Raw genomic sequence first — 7500 nt, 5'->3', positions numbered from 1 at the left:
TTTGGGTTGTTCTTAATATATCCAATCGATTCATTGATTAAGTCATATAGGTTTTATTGTGAATCATAATGTTAATAATGTTCTAGCTATAATAATCTTCAACAACTTAGAATGATGCTGAAGCTAACAAAATTCCTTCCAGGGTTTGTTCCTCTCGTTTGAATTTCGTTAATGGAACAAACAATATTGTTTTACTCCATGAGAGATTGAAACCAAAGAATCAAGGCATAGATCAAAATTGAGAGCGTGGGGTAAGAAAAAGAAATGAAATAAGACCATGATAAAGGATACATATAATCAAAATCAGTGTTTCACAGAATGAAACGACGTCGTAAACTCTAGACACATATTACTCTCTTTTTACTCTTTTACTTGTTTCAGTCATTTGACTGCGGCCATGCTGGAGCACTGCCTTTAGTCGAGCAAATCGACCCCGGGACTTATTCTTTGTAAGCCCAGTACTTATTCTATCGGTCTCTTTTGCCGAACCGCTAAGTTACGGGGACGTAAATACACCAGCATCGGTTGTCAAGCAATGCTAGGGGGACAAAAACAGACACAGAAACATATACACACACACTTATATATATACACATATGTACGACAGGCTTCTTTCAGTTTCCGTCTACCAAATCCACTCACAAGGCATTGGTCGGCCCGGGGCTATAGCAGAAGACACTTGCCCAAGATGCCACGCAGTGGGACTGAACACGGAACCATGTGGTTGGTTAGCAAGCTATTTACCACACAGCCACTCCTGCGCCTATTATTTCATTATTTTGAATTTTACAGTGTATTTGAGGGGGAAGCGAAATTCAAATTTAGTAAGTGTAAAAACAAACACACTAATAACGATTATGAGTAAGTTGATCCTTAAAAAGTGATAGACTTCGTTTTTCCAAATATGTGTGGGTAGTTGTATGTGTGTTTATGATATGAATTATTTACTCACACAAATATGAATATTTTTTTATATGCACGTGTGTGTGTGTGTGTGTGTGTGTGTGTGTGTGTGTGTGTCTGTGTGTGTGTGCACGTGGATATTTTAGCTTTTGGTTAGGTGTAAAATACAAAGAATTATTAATTCTTTGCATTATAGGTACAAGGACTGAACCTTTGCGGAAGGTTAGTCTATTATATCAATACCGAAAGGAGGAAAAGCAAAGCCAACCTTAATGGAATTTGAACTCAGGGCGACAAGCTAACTATTCTGCCATAGATATAAAATAAAGAATGAAACCATTCAATAATGATAATAAAATACTTGATGGGACCGTTACCTCCCGCTTTTTTATATCCAAGTGGTAATCTCTATAATATACAATTTCTTCTTCTTTTTCTCAAAATAGGTTTTGCGTGAACCATGCGTGTTCTGCCTCAAATGCATACAACCGAGTCTGCATTGTTATCAGCAAAAATACTTCAATAGATGGAGAGAAGAGCAATGGGATCAGGGAATCATAGGTCTAAATATCTGAACTAAATGTCAGTACGTGAACTTGAATTAAGACTAAAAGGACACCGATCCTGCCAAGCAGAACAAGCTGGAAAGTATCTTTTAAGCACACGGATTGGCTTGCAGAAAAGGCTATAGATAGAGGAAAGGACGTGAAGTCAGTTTTCTCACTGCCGATAAGATTGATTGCCACGACTTATGGAGTATATTACTCCAGCAAACGCAGGAGTATCTACAAGCATTAATGAGTTTTGTCATTACATACAGGGTGCGGCTGAAATACCTCCCACATTTTAAACTTTCACTTATGCAAATGAACTTATGCAAGTGCCAATGATGTTTTCATTTAGCTAAAGAACAAAGACTGTAACCCTTTGTTTAAAAAACAGTAAAATTAATTTTTCATATATGTTGTGTCTGTCCTTTTTTCACCCTTTCAAATGTGGGAGGTAATTCTGCCGCACCCTGTAAACAGAAATTTGTTTTACTGTAACAGTCACTACAAGTTATTACATTACAATCACATCTCTGTTGTGTAATTGCAACACCACTTAACCACTTAACTATTTCAGTACGACCAGCACGGTATATTTATGCATAAATATTAAGAAACTGAGCCAATATGGCTACCAGCACTGACATCTTTCATTTAAATAACAACAAAATTTAATTGTTAGAGTCATTACTAAGCTGTTTAAAATTAAAATAAATGCGCCCTTTTAAAGCCTAGCCAGGCTCATGGGCCCGGTTTCCCGGTTTCTATGGCGTATGTGTTCCCCAGTTGGACAGGACGCCAGTCCATCGCAGCGTTACTCATTTTTGCCAGCTGAGTGGACTGGAGCAACGTGAAATGAAGTGTTTTGCTCAAGAACACAACGCGTCGCCCGATCCAGGAATCGAAACACAATCTTACGATCATGATACTGACGCCCTAACCACTAAACCACGCGCCTCCACACTAAGCTGTTTTACTAAGCTGTATCATTACAGAAAGTTCTAAGTTCTCATTACAATCAACAATGAAATGTTTCATACAAACACAGCTTACCTGTGTCATTACAACTAACATCTATCGATAAGCCGTTATGTCATTACTTACACCATTATGTTCCCACATCAATTCACAGCATTGTCTAATTACAATCAGCATACATCAGTGTCATTAAAAACAATACTGAGTTGTTCCATTTCAGCTATTACTAAACTGTATCATTCTGACCATCGCTTAGCTGTTTCTGTACCTCCAGCATTGAGCTGAGTGCCATCAAAAGAAATACTGATCGGCGTTATTACAACTATGGCTTAGGTGTATTACTACATTAGTTGTTTCATGAGAGCAGCTGCTAGGATACCACTGCAATGACCACTGTCATGTGTGTGTATATGTTTGTGTGTGTGTGTGTGTGTGAGACTTTCACGTCATTACCTATTTCTTTATTACCCACAAGGGGCTAAACACAGAGAGGACAAACAAGGACAGACATAGGTATTAAGTCGATTACATCGACCCCAGTGCGTAACTGGTACTTAATTTATCGACTCCGAAAGGATGAAAGGCAAAGTCGACCTCGGCAGAATTTGAACTCACAACGTAACGCAGACGAAATACCTATTTCTTTATTACCCACAAGGGGCTAAACACAGAGGGGACAAACAAGGACAGGCATAGGTATTAAGTCGATTACATCGACCCCAGTGCGTAACTGGTACTTAATTTATCGACCCCAAAAGGATGAAAGGCAAAGTCGACCTCGGCAGAATTTGAACTCACAACGTAACGCAGACGAAATACCGCTAAGCATTTCGTCCGGCGTGCTAACGTTTCTGCCAGCTCGCCGCCTTTTCAGATGTCATTACCATGTAATTCTTTTACTTGTTTCAGTCATTTGACTGCGGCCATGCTGGAGCATCACCTTTAGTCGAGCAAATCGACCTCAGGACTTATTCCTTGTAAGCCTAGTACTTGTTTTATCACTTTCTTTTGCGGAACCGCTAAGTTACGGAGGACGTAAACACACAAGCATCGGTTGTCAAGCGATGTTGAGTGGGGAAAATACACACACACACACACATACACACACATACATATATATATATGGGATGTTAACATGCAGTGTGACCAAGTCGTAGAGGCGAGACGACCAGATATCCTGCTCATCTATAAAGATGAAAAGGAAGTAAAGACAATAGATGCTGCAATACCAGGGGATTCGAGAGTGAAATGTAAGGAAACAGAAAAGATTGAGAAATACCAGCCACTGTTGGAAAGTTATGGGACATAAGGAAAGCAATGGTGATACCGGTGGTAACTAGAGCATTAAGAACAGTTTCCAAGGTCTTTGAAAAATATATTAAGAATATTGGGACTGCAGTCAGGCCCGAGGTGATCCAGAAGACTGCATTGTTGGGTACAGCTCGCATTCTAAGGAGGGTATTGTCTCCTTGAGTCACAGGAGAAGGCACTACTTGGAACCTACTGGAACGATTTGAAGATGCCTGCGTTCAAGTAAAGAATAACCGGTAATAACCGAGAGTAATAATACTAATAATGATAATAATAATAATAATAATAATAACAACAACAACAACAACAACAGAACAACAACAACAATAATAATAATAATAATAATAATAATAATAATAATAATAATAATATGTACATTGTTTTGTCTTGGTATAAAAGATGGGCTACAGCAAATATTCTGCTCAATACCACAGATTTGCTTGTCAGTTGTTTGACCATAACCAGTTGAGCATGTCCCTTAGTGGCTGACGATATGTGCATCTCTGATCACGAGCAGAAGTAGTGGGGGAGCATCATAGCCATGTGTTGAGAGGGATTCTTTGGGGTTTGAATAATTCACCTCTGGAAACATGGGTGGTTCTTTCAACATCCTTAAACAACCCTTATTCAGGGACCTTTTGAGCGGGATGGGCTACTCAACCTGAAGAAAATTCTAACTGGGCCCCACCTGCAAGGTCATGTGCTGTTTATCTTGATATGAGATCACCATGTCGCGCACATATGGTTGTGATGCATGTGCCTGGTGTACCTTTATCAGACGGGTAGTCATGATGGGTATATTGGGCTTCGTATATTTTACCCCAGTGTCACTTTGATGGCATGCGCTACCCTCTCACTCAATAATAATAACAATTAATAATAATAATGATAATAATAATAATAATAATAACAACATCAACAACAACAATCAGTTCCCTGGTTGATACGGTATATATCTTCAGTGCTGATATCAGAATGGCGTTCGGACTGAGAAAGTGTGGTGTGTTAGTCTTGAAGAGAGGTAAAATCAAATGTATAGAGGGCTAACGTTACCGTCGGGGGAGGTTATGAAGCAGATAGAAGAGACGGGCTATAAGTACTTGGAGATTTTGGAAACTGATAAATTGATGGAAAAGAAATTACATAAAAATTTAAGGTGGAGTACTTGAGCAGACTGAGACTCATCCTTAAGTCGAAATAACACGGACGGAATAAGATTGAAGCTATCAACACCTGGGTGGTTTCACAACTTAGATATGGAGCAGGGGTAATCGCATGGACAGTAGACGAACTAAAAAGCTTAGACAGAAAGACAAGGAAGTTGCTAGCTAGTTATGGGCCACTCCACCCCAAAAGTGATACAGACAGACTGTATATACCAAGAAAAAGGAGGGGAAGAGGACTTATTGGATGTTAACACAGTATTAGAGCAGAAGTATGTAAAAATGCCACAGAGCTACTATTATTAGAAGTAAGAAGGTCAGGCTTGTGTAGAATGGAATATTGCAAAGTTAAAACACTATACAAGAAATTGAAAACTAATGAAACTGAAAATAGGTGGGTAAAGAAAAGAATGCATGGACAATTTCATAGGGATGTTGGAGATACGACAGACAGAGAAAAAAGGTGGCTGTGGATGACTAAAAGTGATTTAAAACCGGAAACGGAGGCTCCACTTTGTGCTGCCCAAGAGCAAGCACTAAGAACAAACTATTTAAAATATAGAATTGACATCATATCAGAAAGTGATAAGTGCAGAATCTGTGAACAAAATTGTGAAACCGTATGGCATATTACCAGCCAATGTACACCACTAGCCCAGAAGGAATAAGAGACGCCACGACAATATAGCAAGGCTTGTCCATTGGACACTTTGCAACAAGTATGAACTTGACAGAGCAAAAAATTGGTAAGACCACAAACCCGAAGGCATCATCGAAAATGACTATGCAAAGATCCTGTGGGCTTATATGATTCAGTGCAACCATGAGATTGAGAATAGGAAGCCAGACATAGTGTTAAATGGGAAAGAAAGCAAACTGTGCTGGAGCATGCCCAGCTGACAAGGTATGCGATAAGGAAGAAAGAAAAGTCGATAGATATGACAGGTTAGCTTGGGAGGTTAAGCAGTTGTGGTTGATGAGAAAGGTGGTAGTAGCACCAATAATTGTCTGAGCCCTGGGAACAGTGAGTAAAAGTCTTGAGAAGTACATGGAACAAATAAGGGAACAATACATAGACAGACATAAAGTATAATGGTTTACATATAATGAAATGTTAAAATAATTATTAAGAATAAAAAAGTAAGTATACTCGGTATACAATGAAAAGAAAGGGAAATATACATAGTATGCAAATGTTTAAAAAAGGGGAGAGGATGATAGAGATGTAACCCTCCTGATACAGGAGGACCTCTGGGGATAATCGAGGAACCTCACGGTCCGAGATTTCCCTGTACACCAAGAGCAAGTGACCTCTACAATTCCTTCTCTTCAATTCACAGGTCTACGCTTAGAGAGCTCCAATCTACTCTTGCCTTTTTCACAAATTTCACCCACCTTTCAATAAACTCATTCGAGAACAGTAATTCCTTCTCCACCCCCAATTTATTTTTCAGGTGAAAGCTGAAGAAGTGAATAAGAGCTCTACTAAAGAGGAATGTATCTATCCTTATGCTTTGTCCATCAAACAACCTCATTCGCCTTAGCCACCAGGCAAATGGAAACTGCAATGCCTGCCCGATTGAAGGAGGGCAGCGGTGTAATCATCACCACTGACTCGGCTGACAGACGGATCAGTCCCACACGTGACAGCATCTATTAACGGTGATAATAATGATTGTTTCTTTTATTTGCCACCAGGGCAAAGAATGAGGAGGACAATACAAAGACAGACATATACTGATTTTAAAAAAGTGAAGGTATTCACGGTATACAATAAAACAAAGGAGGGAAGTATACGTAGTATACAACTATAAAAAGAGAAGAGATGGTAGTGATGTGGTCTTTCTGACATATTAGAACTTTTAGGGATAATCGTAAATCGCCCCCGTCCAAGATCCCTTGAACACCAAGGGCAAGTACCCTCTCCAATTCCTTTTCCCCGTCTCACAGGTCTACACTTGGAGCGGTACCATCTACTCTTGCCATTTTCGCAACATTTGCCCACCTTTCAAAAAATTCACTTGAGGACAGCACCTTCCTCACTTTCCTTTCCAAGAGAAACTTCAAACTGTCGATGAGGCCTCGACCAGAGAGAAATGTATCTGTCCTAATGCCTTTAAACTTCTTCCACCAGACAACCTATTTCACCAGAGACTCAAGGCAAAGGAAAACTGCCTCCCCTTCCCTATTAAAGGCGGGCCATGAGGTAATCATCACTATGGACTCAGCTAATAGACGCATCCGTCCCAAACACGACAGCAGCTATTCGAAATAATAATGAATTCAATTCTTTATTGGCCAAAATGATATTTAGGAAAGTACGAAGACAAAGGACAGCGGGGATTTACATAAGGTCTAAAAAAAAAAGAACAACGATTTGCAAAAACAATATAACATATAAATTCCCCAATAGTGGGGAAATGTCATAGCACTCAGGAGCAACCAAGGACCCTCACAGATCTCGAGCCACCCGACTGACCAAGAGTAACATGGCAAGAGTTCCTTTCTCCTGTGCATTAAGATGAGCCACTAAGGCACTACACATTCTTATTTAAATACAATCTAGAACCAACTAGTGTAGTATTTTGGAAGTTAGC

The 7500-nt window shown here is 39.5% G+C and overlaps 1 long non-coding RNA gene across 1 annotated transcript in view; it reads left to right on the top strand.

The window, feature by feature from the left end:
- Positions 1-3634: 3634 nt before the first annotated feature.
- LOC118764994 overlaps positions 3635-7500 on the top strand; it is an 11049-nt gene continuing 7183 nt past the window's right edge. The window contains exon 1 of the long non-coding RNA XR_005000838.1: positions 3635-3716. This is a non-coding gene — a long non-coding RNA (uncharacterized LOC118764994). The remainder of the gene's footprint in view (positions 3717-7500) is intronic.

Source organism: Octopus sinensis, linkage group LG10 (genome assembly GCF_006345805.1).
Source record: "Octopus sinensis linkage group LG10, ASM634580v1, whole genome shotgun sequence".
NCBI lineage: Eukaryota > Metazoa > Mollusca > Cephalopoda > Octopoda > Octopodidae > Octopus > Octopus sinensis.
The sequence above is the reverse complement of the archived record's forward strand: the minus strand, read 5'-3'. Positions and strand labels throughout refer to the sequence as shown.